This window comes from Oncorhynchus clarkii, chromosome 16, assembly GCF_045791955.1.
Source record: "Oncorhynchus clarkii lewisi isolate Uvic-CL-2024 chromosome 16, UVic_Ocla_1.0, whole genome shotgun sequence".
NCBI classification, from domain to species: Eukaryota; Metazoa; Chordata; class Actinopteri; order Salmoniformes; family Salmonidae; genus Oncorhynchus; species Oncorhynchus clarkii.
The window spans coordinates 61,563,460-61,584,668 of record NC_092162.1 but is presented as its reverse complement, the minus strand read 5'-3'; the positions used below and the strand labels follow the sequence as shown (position 1 = coordinate 61,584,668).

Sequence of the window (21,209 nt, the reverse complement as noted above, 5' to 3'; positions counted from 1 at the left end):
AATCTTTGGCCTGAATCCCAAGCGTCACGTCTAGAGGAAACCAGGCATCATCCCTACGTGGTGGTGGCAGCATCATGCTGTGGGGATGTTTTTTATCGGGAGAGACTAGTCAGAATCGAGGGGAAAGATGAACGGAGCAAAGTACAGAAAGATCCTTGACAAAAACTTGCTCCAGACCACTCAGGACCTCAGACTGAGGCGAAGGTTCCCCTTCCAACAGGACAACGACCCTAAGCACACAGCCAAGACAACGCAGGAGTGCTTTCGGGACAAGTTATAGATCGAGCTAAAGCCCAGCCAGAGCCAGGACTTAAGCCCGATCTAACATTTCTGGAGAGACCTGAAAATAGCTGTGCAGCGACGCTCCTCATCTAACCTGACAGAGCTTGAGAGGGTCTGCAGAGAAGATTGGGTGAAACTCCCCAATACAGGTCTGCCAAGCTTGTAGTCACACCCAAGAAGACTTGAGGCTGTAAACGCTGCCAAAGGTGCTTCAACAAAGTACTGTGTAAAGGGTCTGAATATTTATGTAAATGTGATATTTCCATTTTTATTTCCGTTTTTATTTATAAAAAAAAAAATTGCTAACACTTCTTAAAACCTGTTTTTGCTTTGTCATTATTCTGTATTGTGTATAGATTGATGTGTCACACCAGCCTTGGCTTTGACTCCCCCTCCTGTACAGGTCAGGCGTTCTGTGTTGCTGGCCTTCTAGCAGCTGCCGAACATACTGCTTGACAAATGCCCTTCACTCGCCAACCCCTGGACTTGTCTCGTCATCATTACACACACCTGGTTCCAATCCCCACTCTATCACTGTATATATACTCCCTCTGCCTTTTGTCTTTGTCGTCATTGTAAATGCTACTTGTTTTCCTGAGAGGAATGTCTCCTACTATTTCCTGAGTACTTTATATTTTCCACTTTTGGTTCACCCTGACCAAGCTGGCCTGTCACGATGAGGACCTCATGCTGGACCAGCTCTTCGCCATGGCCATCCGCCTGGATAGTTTCCTGCGTGACCGTCATCGCCCATCCAGGAGGTTCGGGTCTCTCCCAGGAACCTCCAGCGAGACTGAGCCCATGGAGGTTGGCATGACGCACCGTCCCCTTGAGGAACATCAATGTCACCGTCAACAGGGTCTCTGCTCCTACTGCGGGGAGTCGACCACCCCTGGAACACCTGTCCCAGAAAGAGAACCAGCCGAGGAAGTGACAGGCCGAGGAGCACTCCTGCACCTTCCCAGGTAGGCATGGACATGCCTTACTCCTCTCTCTGTCCACCCAGCCCGTGCTCCTCCCCGTCACCTTCCCTGACTATCTTGGCCCCAACTGAGTCCTGCCCTAGTGGACTCAGGTGCTGCAGGCAATTTCCTAAACCAGTCAGTGGCCTTCTCATTACCCATTCTTCTAGTCACTTTACAACCCCTTATCCCAGTCCTTGCCCTAACAACCGTCCCCTAGGAACAGGACTGGTGCGCCAGACCATATTCCCATTTCCCCTCACAGTTACTCACAACCACCATGAACGCATCACTTTCCTCATGTTAGACTCCTGCACACCACATAGTTTTAGGTTTCCCCTGGCTACAGTTGCATAACCCCAGTATATCATGGACAGAGAAGAGGTGTGTCTGTGTCAATCTGTGCCACCAACGCGTCAGTACAGGATTAAGATTGAATCCTACTACACCAGCTCTGATGCTTGGCGGATGTGGCAGTGCTTGAAATCTATTACAGACTACAAAGGGAAACTTAGACGTGAGCTGCCCAGTGACGCGAGCCTACCAGACGAGCTAAATGCCTTTTATGCTCACTTCGAGGCAAGCAACACTGAAGCATGTACGAGAGCACCAGCTGTTCTGGATGACTGTGTGATAACGCTCTCGGTAGCCGATGTAAACAAAACCTTTCAACAGGTCAACATTCACAAAGCCGCTGGGCCAGACGGATTACCAGGACGTGTACTCAAAGCATGCGCAGACACACTGTCAAGTACCTTCACTGACATTTTCTGCCTCTCCCTGACAGAGTCTGTATTACCTACATTTTTCAAGCAGACCACCATAGTCCCTGAAACCCAAGGGAGCGAAGGAAACCTGCCTAAATAATTAACACCCTGTGGCAGTCACGTCTGTAGCCATGAAGTGTTTTGAAAGGCTGGTCAATGGCACACATAAACAGCATCCTCCCGGACACCATAGGCCCACACATACCGCCCCAACAGATCCACAGATTACGCAATCTCAATCGCACTCCACACAGCCCTTTTTCACCTGGACAAAAGGAACACCTATGTGAGAATGCTGTTCATCGACTAGAGCTCAGCATTCAACACCATAGTGCCCACAAAGCTCATCACTAAGCTAAGGACTCTGGGACTAAACTCCTCCCTCTGCAAATGGATCCTGGACTTCCTGATGGGCCGTCCCCAGGTGGTAAGAGTAGGCAACAATACATCTGCCACGCTGATCCTTAACACTGGGTTCCCTCAGGAGTGTGTACTTAGTCCACTCCTGTATTCCCTGTTCACCCACGACCGCGTGGCCAAACCCGACTCCAACACCATCATTAAGTTTGCTGACAACACAACAGTGGTACTCATGATCACCGACAACGACGAGACGGCCTATAGGGAGGTCAGAGAACTGGCTGTGTGGTGCCAGTAAAACTACCTCTCGCTCAATGTGAGCAAGACAAAGGAGCTGATCGTATACTACAGAAAAAGGCGGGGCGAACAGGCCCACTAACATCGACGGGGCTGTAGTGGAGCGGGTCGAGAGTTTCAAGTTCCTTGGTGTCCACATCACCAACTATCATGGTCCAAACATACAAAGACAGTCGTGAAGAAGGCATGACAAAACCTTTTCCCCCTCAGGAGACTGAAAAGATTTGGCTTGGGCCCCCATATAGTCAAAAGGTTCTACAGCTGCACCATCAAGAGCATCCTGACCGGTTGCATCACCGCCTGGTATGGCAACTGCTCGGCATCTGACCGTAAGGCGCTACAGGGGGTAGTGCAAACTGCCCAGTACATCACTGGGGCCAAGCTTCCTGCCATCCAGGACCTATATAATAGGTGGTGTCAGAGGAAAGCCCACAAAATTGTCAGAGACTCCAGTCACCCAAGCTATAGACTGTTTTCTCTGCAACCGCACAGCAAGCGGTACCGGAGTGCCAAGTCTAGGACAAAGGCTCATCAACAGCTTCTACCCCCAAAGCCATTAGACTGCTGAATAATTCATAAAAATCGCCACCTGACAATTTACATTGACACCCCCCCTCTTGTACACTACTGCTACTCGCTGTTTGTTTGTTCCCTATGCATAGTCACTACGCCCCCACCTACATGTACATATTACCTCAACTAGCCTGTACCCGTACACACTGACTCAGTACCGGTGCCCCCTGTATATAGTCTTGTTATTGTTATTCTTATTGTGTTACTTTTTATTATACTTTTTATTTTAGCCTACTTGGTAAATTTTTTATTTTTCTTGGACAGCACTGTTGGTTAAGGGCTTGTAAGTAAGCATTTCATGGTAAAGTCTACACTTGTTGTTTTCGGCATATGTGGCGAATAACATTTGATTTGATTTGGAGGGTTCTAATCACCCATTCATTGTCTGGACAGACCACAGGAGCTTGGAGTACATTCAAACAGCGAAGAGGCTGATAACGCATCAGGCCAGGTGGGCCCTGTTATTCGCCAGGTTTAACTTTACCCTCTCCTACCAGCCGGGATCAAAGAACGTTATGGCCGATGCGTTGTACCGGGTGCATGACACAGAGGATCGGAGGGACAAAGTGATACCCATTATTCCCTTGTCCTGCATTGTGGCTCCTGTTGTGTGGAATGTGGACATCCATTGAGCCCTGCGACAGGAGCCCTCACCTGCCCACTGTCCTGACGGGTGTATCTAGGTGCCCTCTGATGTGCAGGACCGTCTCCTCGCCTGGGCACTCACAGCACCTGTGTCGGGGCTCCCGGGTATAGCTTGTACTATCGACTGTCTCTCCGCCAAGTACTGGTGGCCCATCTTGGACTGGAACATCCGTCTCTTCCTGCTCCACCCACGCATAGAGCAAGACACCTAAACATCTCCCCTATGGCAAACTCCCCCTGCTGCCGGTTCCACAACGACCCCAGTCTCATCTCTCTGTGGACTTTGTTACAGATCTTCCCCTCTTGGAGGAGCACACCACCATCCTAGTTGTTGTGGACCGGTCTTCCTATAGCCCTGCAGACCACGGAGGCTCTCTTCTCTCACGTCTTCTGGCACTACGGGATCCCAGAGGACATTGTGTCTAAGCAGATCACCTCCCGTGTCTGGAAGGCCTTCATGGAGCGACGGGTTCACAGTCAGCCTCACCTCTGAGTACCATCCCCAATCAAATGGACAGGTGGAAAGGGTAAATCAGGAACTAGATAGGTACCTTCGTAGTTACTGTCAGGACCGGCCCGGGGAGTGGGCTGTGGTTCTGTCTTTGGAAGAATACAAACAAAACTCCCTTCGTCACTCCTCCACTAACCTCACACCCCTTCAGTGTGTTCTAGGCTATCAGTCGGCCCCGGCACCGGAGTCAGATCGAGGCTCCTGCAGTGGACGATTGGTTCCGGCATGCCGAGGGGGTATGGAACACCGATCACACCCGTCTCCAGCACGTTGTCCTCCGGCAGAAGGCACAGGCCGATCGTCACTTCAGTGTAGCCCAGGTCTTTCACCCGGTGACAGGGTTTAGCTTTCTACGAAGGATCTGCCCCTCCGCCTGCCCTGACTGGAAGCTGAGCCCGTGGTTTGTGGGGCTGTTCAAAGTAATGAGGAGAGTCAGTGAGGTGATGCACAGATTACAGCTCCCTGTAAATTACCGTATCTCACCTTCACTTCATGTATCTCTCCTCAGGCCGGTGGCCGCTGGTCCCTTGGCTAGTGCTGGACCCCATGACGCACCTCCCCTCCTTTGGACATTTAGGGGGCCCCGGCGTACTCCGTCTGGACTCACAGAATTGTGGGGGGCTTCTCCAGTACCTGGTCAACTGTGAAAGGTACGGTCCAGAAGTGTGGGTTCCATTGCGGGACGTCCTGGATCGCTCCCTCATTCGAGACTTTTACAGGCGTCGTCCCGACCGACCCGCACCGCGTCTTCGGGGTTGTCGACGCCCCACTGCTGGAGCAGTGCCTCAGGGGGGTTACGGTCACACCAGCCTTCGCTTTTGCTCCCCCTCCTGTCCAGGTCAAGCGTTCGCCATCGCCGACCATCTAGCTGCTCTGAACCTACTGCTGTCAAACGCCCTTCACTCATCAATCCCGGACTTGTCTTGTCATCATTACACACTCCTGGTTCCAATCCCCACTGTATCACTGCATATATTCCCTCTGCCATTTGTCTTTGTCGGTCATTGTCAATGTTACTTAATTTCCTGAGAGGAATCTCTCCTACTATTTCCTGAGTACTTTATATTTTGCACTTTGGGTTCGCCCTGTGCCTTTTTGATTATTGAGGTACATTTTGAGCACAACAGCATTTGGGTTTTGTCCCGCTTTGATCTATGGTGCTTAAATAGGACTGCCTCCTGCTTACTCCTCTCTACACCAATGACATGATGAGAGAAACAAAATGTTAGAATAAGGCTGTAACGTAACAAAATATGGAAGGAGTCAAGGGGTCTAAATAATTCCGAATGCACTGAACTTACTGTCACTTTGTGCATCTCTCTTTCAGATCTGCCATCCACTCCACCAATGCCCGACAGCTTTACCCAGAAGTGCATACACTGGGCCATTTAATATTGACAGAGCAGAGATGGGTGGCTGACAAGGAGAAAACAAACACAACATGCACACACTGTCTCTCTGTCTCTGTCACACACTTTATCCCTAATGTAAATCAATTGTAGTACTTATTTATTTTATGTATAATCCATTTTTATTTTAGGATAGTACATATCTACGCCTACGTATCCATTATCAGTATCTACATATTTACACTAAATATCTATCAAATCAAAGTGTGATTGATAATATTGTAAAAGAGTATTGCTTAATGTGTACAGTTTGAGGAAATTCTCACTCACTCACTCACTCACTCACACACATACACATTAGACCCTATGTAAAGACACTGTTCATTTTATGTATGCTCCATTTTATTTGAGGATTGTGTGCAGTAATGTACATTGACAGCTAAAGCAATTTTTTGGTTTATTATATATTTCTCTGATTAAAATGAATGACCAAAAGGAAGTCGGGAGACCTGCAAACCTCTGAGGGTGTGCAGGTTTTTCAATGGTGGAAAAAGTACCCAATTGTCATACTTGAATAAAAGTAAAGATAACAGAAAATGTCTCAAGTAAAAGTGAAAGTCACGCAGTAAAATACTACTTGAAGAAAAGTCTAGATGTAATAGCTAAAATATACTTAAGCATCAAAAGTAAAAGTATAAATCATTTCAAATTTCTTATTTTAAGCAAACCAGGCGGCACCATTTTATTTTTTGTACTTTTTTGTTTACAGATAGCCAGGGACACGCTCCAACACTCAAAACAAATCATGTATTTAGGGATGTTATCTTGGTAGATGTGAATTAGACCATTTTCCTGTCCTGCTAAGCATTCAAAATGTACGCAGTACTTTTGGTTGTCAGGGAAATTGTATGGATGAAAAGTACACAATTTTCTTTAGGAATGTAGTGAAGTAAAAGTAAAAGTTGTCAAAAATAGAAATAGTAAAGTAAAGTACAGACACCCTAAAAAACTACTTAAGTAGTACTTTCAAGTATTTTTACTCAAGTAATTTACACCACTGAGGTTTTGTCATCTGGAGCTGAAACAGGGCCACAACAGACCTCACATATGTACAGGGTGCCCAGGAGTGGCAGGCAAATATGTTTATTGTCCTGCAAAGTATTTTTAATGTACCAAGGCCATTCCCTGGCTACCCATCCACATCGCTCTGGCCAAACTGACGTTTTTTATGTACCAAGGCCATTCCCTGGCTACCCATCCACATCACTCCTGCCAAACTGACGTTTTTTATGTACCAAGGCCATTCCCTGGCTACCCATCCACATCGCTCCTGCCAAACTGACGTTTTTTATGTACCAAGGCCATTCCCTGGCTACCCATCCACATCACTCCTGCCAAACTGACGTTTTTTATGTACCAAGGCCATTCCCTGGCTACCCATCCACATCACTCCTGCCAAACTGACGTTTTTTATGTACCAAGGCCATTCCCTGGCTACCCATCCACATCACTCCTGCCAAACTGACGTTTTTTATGTACCAAGGCCATTCCCTGGCTACCCATCCACATCACTCCGGCCAAACTGACGTTTTTTAATGTACCAAGGTCATTCCCTGGCTACCCATCCACATCACTCCGGCCAAACTGACGTTTTTTCTCCACAGTGAATGTATGTAGCGATTAATATTCAGGGTAAGTCATCAGGCAAGCAAGGCCAAGGAATGGAGAGAGAGGTGACATGGAGGGAGTTTCAGACCTCATTTTTTTATGAAGCAAAAAAGCAGAGATGGATGGCTGACAAGGAAAAAATGAAACACAACATGCACATACTCTCTTTCCTCTCTCTCGCTCTCACAAGAAATTGTCAAGGATTAGGCCTAGATAGCGAGGCCTACAACTCTCTAGAGTGTGGTAAAAAAAGTGTATCATTAATAGCTGTCACAATTCTATAATTAATACATATTAGAGTAATAATACATAATAGAGTGACCAATAGTTACTGTATTTTAATTACTCAACAAGTAGTGCCCTAAGGAGGGATCGGACTGTGTCTCAAAAGCAGCAGAAAAGGTCAAATAAGGTCACATAAATTTCTGTTACAGCTGTGCACGTCTGGCCCCTTTGAATCAGAGGCAGATACTTACGCCCATCTGCCATCTCTGTCCACAACACACAGCTCTCACTGTTGCCCCTAGTGGCCAGTTTCCACTTTTTCTCCCGATTTCTTTAGACATGGATGGACATAAAATAATGACTTTTATCACAGCCGACCTGGCTGGACAAAACAACCACTATAAGGATGTTGGCTAAGGTGGATCTGATTGAATAGAGCCCTAATCCAGGTCACAGCACCAATGTAACCGAACAAGAATGCCAGGACTCCAGACTAGGTAAATGGTGTGACGATTAAGTTGTTAACTAGAAAAAGATACATGAATCTGTTTCCTGATATAAATGTCAAAGCAAATCCACAACTCAACATTAGATTTAACCCTGACATTCCGAACACCCACACTGAGACAAGAGCCACAGTTCTTCTTACTATTATACCTATTATAGTGAACTTTCAGAGCTGCATATAAACAAAACAAGTTTTTCTTCCATCCCATTAAAACACAGTTTATCTGACACTGATGTGTCAGAAAGTAATTGTAAGCCTCAATCCTTTCTGTATTGGCAGGATGTTTATCTATCCACTTAGAGGGCTACTAATACAGAAACTCAAGTTAGCAATTAGAATAACTGAGATTAAATAACTTAATGCAAAGCATTACACAACGCATATCCCTTCTTCAGAAGTCTTCCCTCAGATGTGTGCACCTGTTTCCCCTGATTTCCCCTGAGTCTTTATATCTTAGCAACAGATGAAGGAAAGATCACCTGAAGATCAGCATAATGCCGTGGGCTGTCTTTCTCATAAGCAGGGAAGTCAGCTAGAGCACAAGTACACAAGCTAACATCTGGAATTGTTTAAAGATAGTCATAACATGGATCATTTAGCTTTTTTATTTTTTTTTATTTTAGGAGCCCTTTATTTAAAAAAAAATACAGAAATGCATTAAATAACACATTTATAAAAGGCAAAAAAGACGGTCAAAAATTGTATCACAAGGAATAAGGTTTTGAGTGTCATATGTAGGAGAAATAAGAAAGTTCAGGAAATATATATATATTTTTGACACATTTACCCCTTGTTTTTGTTGGCACAAAAATACCTCTATACTTCCATGTGTTTGTATGGGTTACCTTCAGACGAGTCCCGTGACATTTGTGGGTTCGTAGAGCAAACCTGAGAACACTCGTCTTCCCTTTCCACAGTGGGGTCATATTAGTTTGTAGCCCAAACGATTCACACACAGAAGTTGGCACATCAGAGTCCTGTCCCTTGTGTAGGCATATATTGTATATTGTACAATCAATCAGTGAGAGAGAGCGTCAAATATCACAATTATATCCACTGTATACATGAATCGCAGCACAGTTGGTTCCTATTTCAGTAATGTCTTTGGTCACATTTGCGTGGTCAAACAAAAACACTGTAATGATTGGTTGACAATAGATCCTCCCACAATGCAGGTGATGGCTGCAGGATGAAATTGGTGAAGAGTAACTGCAGAAACTTGCAGTCGACTGCAGTCAAAACTTCATGACCTTTGATCACATGATTTTTGTAAAGTTCATGTACTTGACATGAGCAAGTTGTAAAAAATTTTTTTATTTTTTTTATTAATTTGAAAGAAAAATGAAAATGTTGAAGAACATAATTCCACTTTGACATTATAGGCCAGTGACCAAACAAATCTCAATTGAATCCATTTAAAATGCAGGCTGTAACATTCCGGCTGTGAATTAAGTACAGTACTCTGGACATACTGCATTAGTACTCTGATTGATGTAATTAGTATTACCGGTAGACTACATTGCATTGTCTTCCATTGTACTGTATTTGACTAATTGATTTGTATTGTATCACAGGTATTGTTTTGTATTGATTCATATTGATCTGAATCCTAGCAGCCATTTGAATCATGTGTTATTGTATTGATAAGCAGTTGGCTCAGAACTTCCACCAGAGTGTGCAGTTAACAAAAATATCCATGCAGTGGCAGGATCAGTCATTAGATTAAATGGAAATTCAATTTATTGAGTACACACAATACCGTATAGGTTATAGTTCACCACAGTTCACTGTTCATGTTGTCCAGTCAGTTGAATAGCAGCTGATTATACTCTACGGCAGCTGATGAAATTCTCCATTTGATCTTTCCAGTACAATTGACAGCCTTGCTAGAATAATTCTGCTTTGGCATATATTTATTATATGAAATGTTCAGTGTGTGAAGAATGCAGTCCATGAGTGACGTTATTATAATAGGCCTACGTGTCAAGTGAAACTCATTGAATTCAATTGAAATTCACTGAAGATATGCACCACTTACAGATGACTACATGCTTTGAATTGTTTCGGGCTACATAGATTTTTAGAAGTTATGAAGACTCCTTCAAATAGGTGTTTGTTTTTCTTCTGGCTATAACTGGTTGCTATGCGGCGCATGTGGTTATGTGTGCCCATTGTTCTGTGTGTGACTAGCTCGTGGCTATGGAGTCCTTCCAGGGCTGGTGGTTGGTCAGGGTGATAGGGGGAGGTGGTTACAAGAGGACTCTCTCCCTATGGTAACCTGACTGAGCTCTAAATGATCTAATGTGCCTCTGCTGCTGGACCCAAATGTAGCCACTTCGGCTGCCTATCGGCTGTTGCTCACTGAAACATGGGCAGTTTGTAGCTACCCAATGGGCACACACTGGTTGCATCAATGTTGTTTCCACGTCATTTCAATCAAATTACATTGAGTCATGTGAATTTCATAGATTAGGGCTACATGAATTTATTTAAATTGACTGATATCCTTCCATGTACTGTAACTCAGTAAAACCTTTGAAATTGTTGCATGTTGAGTTTATATTTGTGTTCAGTATAGATTTAATTTTCCTTGATTTTTCGTCTTTACAGTCATTTTCCCTTGCAACATTTGTGAGTTAAGCGTAAATGGATCATTTAGAAATATGCGCCTTGTGTTTTCTATACTTCCAAGAACAAACTGTAATTGCTGCTAGCACAATTAATCATTGAGAGCTTTACTATTGAAACAGTGTGTGGACAATTATCTCTCTCACCTGGCCGAAGCCCCAAGCAACGGGCAAGTTTTAGAGGATGTCTTTTATCAAGTTGTTGACTACTGCCTTTCAAAGTGTGTTGCATTATGGGGTTAACTTTGGAATAGACATGAGGCTAGTGCCCCACCTCGACACCATCCGGTGAAATTGCAGAGCGAGAAATTCATAAATTCGTAATATTAAACATTCATGAAAAATGCAAGTGTCTTACATCATTTAAAACCTTAAATTCTTGTTAATCCAGCCGCTTTGTCAGATTTCAAAAAGGTTTTACGGCGAAAGCATACCATGCGATTATCTGAGGACAGCGCCCCGCATACAAAAGCATTACAAACATTTTCCAAACAAGCAGAGGTGTCATGAAAGTCAGAAATAGCAATAAAATAAATCACTTACCTTTAAAGATCTTCCTCTGTTTGCAATCCCAAGGGTCCCAGCTACATAACAAATGGTCATTTTGTTTGATAAAGTCCTTCTTTATATCCCAAAAAAGTCAGTTTAGTTGGCACGCTTGATTCAGTAATCCACCGGTTTCCCTCATTCAAAATGCATACGAATGAATCTCAAAAGTTACCAATAAACTTCGTCCAAAGAAGTCAAATAACATTTCTAATCAATCCTCAGGTATCCTAATATATAAATAAACGATCAAATTTAAGATGGAGAATAGTATGTTCATTACCCGAGATAAATAACGAAGTGTGCGCCCTCACCTACGTGCCACAATACAACAGCCAAAATGGGAGCCACGAGAAAAACTACAAATTCTAGCTCATTTTTCAAAACATAAGCCTGAAACTCTTTCTAAAGACTGTTGACATCTACTGAAAGCCCTAGGAACAGCAATCTGGGAGGTATTCCATTAACATTCCCATAGACAGCCATTTCAATGAGTGGTGAGCTCACCAACATCTTTTTTTATGGATGGATTCTCCTCGGGTTTTCGCATGCCATATCAGTCCCGTTATACTCACAGACATTATATTAAGAGTTTTGGAAACTTTAGAGTGTTTTTTATCCAATACTACTGCATAATTGTATGCATGTTCTAGCTTCTGGGCCTGACTAACAGGGAGTTTACTTTGGGCACCTCAGTCATCCAAACTTCCGAATACAGCCCCCTATCCCGAAGAAGTTTTTACAAATTAATAAAAAATTAAAAGCTGAAATGTCTTGAGTCAATAAGTATTCAACCCCTTTGTTATGGCAAGCCTAAATATGTCCAGCAGAAAAAAATCAATGGACACACTGTATGCAATAATGTTTAAGATAAAAAAAATTATGACAAACTCATATCTGTACCCCACACGTACAATTATCTGTAAGGTCCCTCAGTAAAGCAGTGAATTTCAAACACAGAATCACAAAGACCAGTAAGGTTTTCCAATGCCTCACAAAGAAGGGCACCTTCAGAAAGCATTCATACACCTTGACTTATTCCACATTGTGTTGTGTTACAGCCTGAATTCAAAATGGATTCAATTGATTTTCTTCCATACCCCTATGAACACAATACCCCAAAATGACGAATTGAAAACATGTTTTTTGAAATCTTTGGAAATTTATTGAAAATGAAATACAGAAATATCTCATTAACAACCCAAAGTCATTACATTGGCAGCGATTACAGCTCTTTCTGGGTAAGTCTCTAAAAGCTTTCCACACCTGGATTGCACAACATTTGCCAAATTATATTTTCAAAATCTTCAAGCTCTGTCAAATTGGTTGTTGGTCATTGCTAGACAACCATTTTCAGGTCTTGCCATAGATTTTCAAGTAGATTTAAGTCAAAACTGTAACTCGGCCACTCAGGAACTGTAAACTGTAGTCTGTAAACTCTCCTTTCAGACTCACACTAAGCATCTCCAATCCAAAATTAAATCTAGAATCGGCTTCCTATTTCGCAACAATGCATCCTTCACTCATTCTGCCAAACATACCTCCAACACTCTACTCAACAAATTGGATGCACTCTATCACAGTGCCATCCATGTTGTCACCAAAGCCCCATATACTACCCACCACTGCAACTTGTACGCTCTCGTTGGCTGGCCCTCGCTTCATACTCGCCTCCAAACCCACTGGCTCCAGGTCATCTACAAGTCTCTGCTAGATAAAGCCCCGCCTTATCTCAGGTCACTGGTCACCATAGCAGCACCCACCTGTAGCACACACTTCAGCAGGTATATCTCACTGGTCACCCCCCAAAGCCAACGAACGAACTGCAAAAATCACTGAAAATCTCCCTCACTAGCTTTAAGCACCAGCTGTACAGATCACTGCACCTGTACATAGCCCATCTGTAAATAGCCCATCAAACTACCTCATCCCCATACTGTATTTATTTATTAATCTTGCTCTTTTGTACCCCAGTATCTCTACTTGCACAGTCATCTTCTACACATCTACCATTCCAGTGTTTAATTGCTATATTGTAATAAACTCGCCACCATGGCCTATTTATTGCCTTACCTCCCTTATCCTACCTCATTTGCACACACTGTAAAAATACTTTTTCTACTGTATTATTGACTGTATGTTTGTTTATTCCATGTGTAACTCTGTGTTGTTGTATGTGTCGAACTGCTTTGCTTTATCTTGGCCAGGTCGCAGTTGTAAATGAGAACTTGTTCTCAACTAGCCTACCTGGTTAAATAAAGGTGAAATACAAATAAAATAATAAATAAAAGGAACATTCACTGTCATCTTGGTAAGCAACTCCAGTGTTGATTTGGCCTTGTGTTTTAGGTTGTTATCCTGCTGAAAGGTAACTTCATCTCCCAGTGTCTGGTGAAAAGCAGACTGAACCAGTTTTTCCTCTAAGGTTTTTGCATATGCTTAGCTCCATTATGTTTCTTTTTCACCCTGAAAAACTCCCCAGTCCTTAACGAATACAAGCATTCCCATAACATGATGCAGCCACCAACTATGCTTGAAAATACGAAGAGTGGTACTCAGTAATGTGTTGTATTGGATTTGCCCCAAACTTAAGACTTTTTTGCAGTATTATTTCAGCAAACAGGATGCATGTTTTGGAATATTTGTTTTCTGTACAACCTTCCTTGTTTTCACTCTGTCATTTAGGTTAGTTATTGGGTGTATTGATACACCATCCAAAGTGTAACTAATATCTTTACCATGCTTACCATATCCCTTTTCAATGTCTGCTTTTTTTTAACCCATCTACCAATAGGTGCCCTTCTTTGCTAGGTGTTGGAATGCCTCGCTGGTCTTTTCAGTTGAATCTGTGTTTGAAATTCAGTGCTCGACAGATAGATCTTACAGATAATTGCATGTGTGAGGTACATAAATTAAGTAGTCATTCAAAAATCATGTTAAACACTATTATTGCACAAGGAGTGAGTCAATGCAACTTGTTATGTGACTTGTTACGCACATTTCTACTCCTGAACTTACCACAACAAAGGGGTTGAATACTTGACGCAATACTTTTCAGCTTTCCACTTCTAATTCATAAAAAAATATATGTAAAAATATAATTCCGCTTTGACATTATGGGGTATTGTGTGTAGGCCAGTGACAAACAATCTAAATTTAATCCATTTTAAAATCAGGCTGTAACACAACAAAATGTGGAAAAGGTCAAGGGATGTGAATACTTTCTGAAAGGCATTGCATTGGTAGATGGGTAAAAAAAGAAGCAGCCATTGAATATCCCTTTGAGCTTGTTAAAGTTAATAATTACACTTTGGATAATGTATCAATACACCCAGTCACTACAAAGATACAGGCTTCCTTCCTAACTCAGTTGCCGGAGAGGAAGAAAACCACTAAGGGATTTCACCATGAGGCCAATGGCAACTTTAAAACATCTACAGATTGTAATGGCTGTAATAACAGAAAACTAAGGATTTAATTTTAAAAAATGCAGGCTGTAACACAACAAAATGCGGAATAAGTCCAGGGGTATGAATACTAGAGGTCGGCCGATTATGATTTTTCAACGCCGATACCGATACCGATTATTGGAGGACCAAAAAAGCCGATACCGATTAAAAAGGAATATATTTGTAATAATGACAATTACAACAATACTGAATTAACACTTATTTTAACTTAATATAATACATCAATAAAATCAATTTAGCCTCAAGTAGATAATGAAACATGTTCAATTTGGTTTAAATAATGCAAAAACAAAGTGTTGGAGAAGAACATAAAGTGCAATATGTGCTATGTAAGAAAGCTAACGTTTCAGTTCCTTGCTCAGAACATGAGAACATATAAAAGCTGGTGGTTCCTTTTAACATGAGTCTTCAATATTCCCAGGTAAGAAGTTTTATGTTGTAGTTATTATAGGACTATTTCCCTCTATACCATTTGTATTTCATTAACCTTTGACTATTGGATGTTCTTATAGGCACTTTAGTATTGCCAGTGTAACAGTATAGCTTCCGTCCCTCTCCTCACTCCTCCCTGGGCTCGAACCAGCAACACAATGACAACAGCCACCACATTGTAGCAGCATTACCCATGCAGAGCAAGGGAAACAACCACCCCAAGGCTCAGAGCGAGTGCAGTTTGAAACCCTATTAGTGCCTGCTAACTAGCCAGCCATTTCACTTCAGTCACACTGGCCTCATCTCGGGAGTTGATAGGTTTGAAGTCATAAACAGCGCAATGCTTGAAGCACAACGGAAGAGCTGCTGGCAAAATGCAGAAAGTGCTGTTTGAATGAATGTTTACGCGCCTGCTTTTGCCTACCACCGCTCAGTCAGATACTTGTATGCTTGTATGCTCGGTCAGATTATATGCAACACAGGACACGCTAGATAATATCATCAACCATGTGTAGTTAACTAATGATTATGATTGATGGATTGATTGTTTTTTATAAGATAAGTTTAATGCTAGCTAGCAACTTACCTTGGCTTACTGCATTTGCGTAACAGGCAGTCTCCTTGTGGAGTGCAACGAGAGAGAGGCAGGTCGTTATTGCGTTGGACTAGTTAACTGTAAGGCTGCAAGATTGGATCCCCCGAGCTGACAAGGTGAAAATCTGTCTTTCTGCCCCTGAACAAGGCAGTTAACCCACCGTTCCTAGGCCGTCATTGAAAATAAGAATGTGTTCTTAACTGACTTTCCTAGTTAAATAAAGATTAAATAAAGGTGTAAAAAGAAAAAGAAAATAAAAAAAAATAATAATAATAAATCGGCAAATCGGCGCCCAAAAATACAGATTTCCGATTGTTATGAAAACTTGAAATCGGCCCTAATTAAATCGGCCATTCCGATTAATCGGTCGACCTCTAATGAATACTTTCTGAAGGCACTGTACTTGAAATAGCGTGCTTTGCCCCCATCCAATCCCCTGGCTGAAACTCATAACCAGGGAACTTGGCACAGTCGGCCAGGCTCATTTCCACTGTTAAAATACCCTAAACCACACTGATCCGCCCCAGAATAGTTTTACTGCCCTTGCTTGAAGGACACACAGAGAGGAAATATGTAATGAAACCATACTGTACTCCGTGCTGGAATGGTAACCAATGCCCTACTAGAGTACCTATTAAACACAGATTACCTTCAAAAACTGTAGAAATACCAGAGCAAACAGAGTAGTCCAATAAAATGTCAGGTAATAGTCATTAGTAGCCAAACCGAGTAAAACCTAGGAAAATGCAAACCCGACGTAAAAAATAATTGTAAAATGCAAGAAAGAGCAAAGCAGAGTAGCAGTTAAAATGTCAATAAAATGATAGGATGCCTACCTTACTGGGATGCTACGCCAGGGCTGGCTATGCCAGGGCTCATGTGATTTAGATAGAGTCCGTAGCAGAGCCTTCACCCTTAGGTGGAAGAACCATCACTGGAGCAGCGGAGAAACACACAATGTATGCTGGAGACTTGCAACTCTAACACACACACAGGAATACACTCCAAGACACACACACCCCAGTAGATCCGCGTGGAGTAGGGTAGCAGAGGTGCTGCTCACAGCTGTGGAAATCTGAGCAGGGACAGAGACAGACAGAAGCGCTGCTGAGCTGCTCTCTCTCTCTACGCTATGCTCCGCTCTCAGCACAAGCCTATCCTCCTCCTCTCTCTCTCTGTCTGTCTGTCTGTCTCTCTCTCGCTCTCTCTTTCTCTCTTACTCAATTTATATGTTATGCACAGTATGTATGCTCTATCTCCCTCTCTCCCTCTGTCCTTCCTGTTTAACTCATTCTCCTCATGACATACATGTAAACACTCCTGAGTGGGGCAATGGTCAAAGGCACTGTTTCTCAGTGCAAGAAGCATCACTAGAGTCCCTTCGATTCCAGGCTGTATCACATCCGGCCGTGATTGGGAATCCCATAGGGTGGAGCACAATTGGCCCAGCATCGTCCGGTGTAGGCCGTCATTGTAAATAAGAATTTGTTCTTAACTGACTTGCCTAGTTATATAAAGGTAAAAAATCTAAATGCTGTCGAAACTCATGACAAACATATATTAATACATTCTCTGTCTCTCTCTCACACATGCAAACTTTCTCCCTGTTTTCACAATGCACTTTAAACCATCCTATTTGAAGAGACTCTCTGTCATGATGTCTCTATTATTTAATATCTCTCCATGTAATCTGTCAGCAGTGACTTCTGTAGTTTAGTTAAAGGTGTCACTGGACACACATGCACAAAGGCTCGCCCACATATACACACACACAAAACGCGCACACAGACACATGTGCGTGCGTATGCTTGACAAAATAACCCATTCCCCTTTCTCACAGAAGATATTTGGTAGAAGAGAAGAATAACAAAAGAGAGAGAGAGAGATAATGACAATGCAAGAGAAAGCTTTTATGTTGAGGGATTGTGTGTGTGTGTGTGTGGGGGGGGGGGGGCTGTGGCGGTGGGTTAGGCTTTGAAGAGCCAGCGAAAGCAAAATATCAAGTTTAATCTGTGCAAGCAAGCACCATTCCTACATCCGTCAGTCTCCACCAGCAAAGACACAGGCGTGTTAACCCCCCTCTTACTTTTCCTCATCCCCCATACACACTCACTCTATATCATAACCACTGCAATATCCCACCCTCTGTTATTCAAAAGAAGAAAACATTGTACAAATTCATTATTGCCTTTTCATTGGCTATAAGTGAGGAAGAGGATAATGGCATAACGAAGGCGTGAGGAATGGAATTGGACACATACTACTGAAAATGGCACCATTGTTGTATTTGTTTATGTAGATCAGCGTGAATACAGAGATATGCCCCCAGTCGGTGCAGTGCTGTGTAAGTGGAATAAACAAAAATAGGGGAGAGAGATAGAGAGAGCAAGAGAGAAGGAAAGGGGATGATGATGACAGACAGACAGAGAAAGGCTATACAGGAATACAGTATGTTTTAACAAGGGCGACAAATATGAAGAAAGCATAATAGAAACAATTAGTGATGAGCAAGGAATGAAAAAAGGATTGTTGTTTTTCAGTTTTAGAACAACACGTCCTGTTCAGTGCCTACAGAACACAGCCCGGATCTCACCATCTCTCTCTCTCTCTCTTTCCTCTCTCCCCCACTCCCCCTCTGTCTCATCCCCCAGTCTCTCTCTCTCTCTCTCCCTCCCTCATCCCCCAGTCTCTCTCTCTCTCTCTCATCCCCCAGTCTCTCTCTCTCTCTCTCCCTCCCTCATCCCCCAGTATCTCTCTCTCTCTCTCTCTCTCATCCCCCAGTCTCTCTCTCTCTCCCTCCCTCATCCCCCAGTCTCTCTCTCGCTCTCTCCATCCCTCATCCCCCAGTCTCTCTCTCTTTCTCTCTTTCCTCTCTCCCCCACTCCCCCTCTGTCTCATCCCCCAGTCTCTCTCTCTCTCCCTCCCTCATCCCCCAGTCTCTCTCTCTCTCTCTCTCTCTCTCTCTCTCTCTCTCTCTCTCTCTCTCTCTCATCCCCCAGTCTTTCTCTCTCTCTCTCCCTCCCTCATCCCCGTCTCTCTCTCTCTCTCTCCCTCCCTCATCCCCCAGTATCTCTCTCTCTCTCATCCCCCAGTCTCTCTCTCTCTCCCTCCCTCATCCCCCAGTCTCTCTCTCGCTCTCTCCATCCCTCATCCCCCAGTCTCTCTCTCTTTCTCTCTTTCCTCTCTCCCCCACTCCCCCTCTGGCTCATCCCCCAGTCTCTCTCTCTCTCCCTTCCTCATCCCCCAGTCTCTCTCTCTCTCTCTCTCTCTCTCTCTCTCTCATCCCCCAGTCTTTCTCTCTCTCTCTCCCTCCCTCATCCCCCAGTCTCTCTCTCTCTCTCTCCCTCCCTCATCCCCCATTATCTCTCTCTCTCTCATCCCCCAGTCTCTCTCTCTCTCCCTCCCTCATCCCCCAGTCTCTCTCTCTCTCTCCCTCCCTCATCCCCCAGTCTCTCTCTCTCTCTCTCTCCCCCTCCCTCATCCCCCAGTCTCTCTCTCTCTCTCTCCCTCCCTCATCCCCCAGTATCTCTCTCTCTCTCTCTCATCCCCCAGTTTCTCTCTCTCTCCCTCCCTCATCCCCCAGTCTCTCTCTCTCTCTCCCTCTCTCATCCCCCAGTATCTCTCTCTCTCTCTCCCTCCCTCATCCCCCAGTCTCTCTCTCTCTCTCTCCCTCCCTCCCTCATCCCCCAGTCTCTCTCTCTCTCATCCCCCAGTCTCTCTCTCTCTCTCTCTCTCTCTCTCTCTCTCTCTCTCTCTCTCTCATCCCCCAGTCTCTCTCTCTCTCCCTCCCTCATCCCCCAGTCTCTCTCTCTCTCCCTCCCTCATCCCCCAGTCTCTCTCTCTCTCTCTCTCTCTCTCCCTCCCTCCCTCATCCCCCAGTCTCTCCCTCCCTCATCCCCCAGTCTCTCTCTCTCCCCCTCTCTCTCTCATCCCCCAGTCTCTCATCCCCCAGTCTCTCATCCCCCAGTCTCTGTCTCTGTCTCTTTCTCTCTCTCTCTCTCTAATAAAATTCAAAGGGCTTTATTGGCATGGGAAACATATTTTTACATTGCCAACAGAAGTAAAATAGATAATAAACAAAGGTTAAATAAACTATAAAAATTGAACAGTAAACATTACACTCACAAAAGTTCCAAAGGAATAGAGACATTTCAAATGTCATATGTCTATATACAGTGTTGTAATGATGTACAAATAGTTAAAGTACAAAAGGGGAAATAAATAAACAGAAATATGGGTTTTATTTACTATGGTGTTTGGTCTTCAATGGTTTCCCTTTTCTCGTGACAACTGGTCACAAATCTTCTTGCTGTGATGGCACACCTTGGTATTTCCGATGGGACGTTAAACAGGTGTCCTGATTCTCTGTGGTCACTAAAGAGCCCATGGCGCTTATGGCCCTCATACCATCACTGCCACATAATCACCCTCAGCTTCCAATTGGCTCACTCATTCCCTTCCTCTCCCCTGTAACTATTCCCCAGGTCGTTGCTGAGAACTGAAAATCAACTAAGTCAACTTACCTGATAAAATAAGGGTCAAATAAATAAAATGTTGTTTCCCAAAATTGGATTTGTTTTCTAATTCTTTGTAGGTCTGTGTAATCTGAGGGAAATGTTTGTCTCTAATATGGTCATACGTTTGGCAGGAGGTTAGGAAGTGTAGCTGTTTTCATCTCATTTTGTGGGCCTGTCTTCTTTTGAGAGCCAGTTCTGCCTACTGTGGACTCTGAGTCTGTACATACTGTAGTTAAAGCTTTCATTCATTTTGGTTAAGTCACAGTGGTCAGGTATTCTTCCACTGTGTACTCTAGGGCCAAATAGCATTCTAGTTTGCATAGTTTTTTTGTTAGTTCTTTACAATGTGTCAAGTCATTATTTTTTGTTCTCTCTCTCTCTCTCTCTCTCTCTCTCTCTCTCTCTTTTTTTTGCTGTAACACCATCTGCTGGTACTAGCATGTGTTCTTGTTCACCTGATTCAGCAGGCAGGACTTTGACACTAACACATGCATCTGAGACAACCATCTGATCAGAACTAAACAGGAAAACAGAGATAAGCAACTGAAGACAACTGAGGACAAACTGCTGAAATAAACACAACCATGACTCAATCAGATATTTAGGATCATGATCAAAAGCTCTCAGATTCCCCAGGCTTACCACCACAGAGAGACAACGAGAATGGTGACGGATATTAAAATGGACATTTGGAATTGAAATTACAAATGTAATAAGGGCCTATTGGTGGTCAACACAATGCAAATGACCTACATTTTACAGTATATTATGTTAAGAAGGAGTTTGGCTCACCTTCTAGGAGAAGAGTAATGGTCTGTAGGGATCTGTGATAGAGAAAACCTTGTCCTATATGTAAGGTATCTTGTATGTACTGA

General features: G+C 43.5%; 1 protein-coding gene across 1 annotated transcript in view; it reads right to left on the bottom strand.

The window, feature by feature from the left end:
• The window catches only part of LOC139367738 (opsin 7, group member b), a 172,166-nt gene extending 155,385 nt beyond the window's left edge, over window positions 1-16,781 (bottom strand). Inside the window, exon 1 of the mRNA XM_071106057.1 lies at window positions 16,654-16,781. The gene's annotated coding sequence lies outside the window, so the exon portion shown is untranslated. The remainder of the gene's footprint in view (window positions 1-16,653) is intronic.
• Between the last annotated feature and the right edge of the window lie 4,428 nt (window positions 16,782-21,209).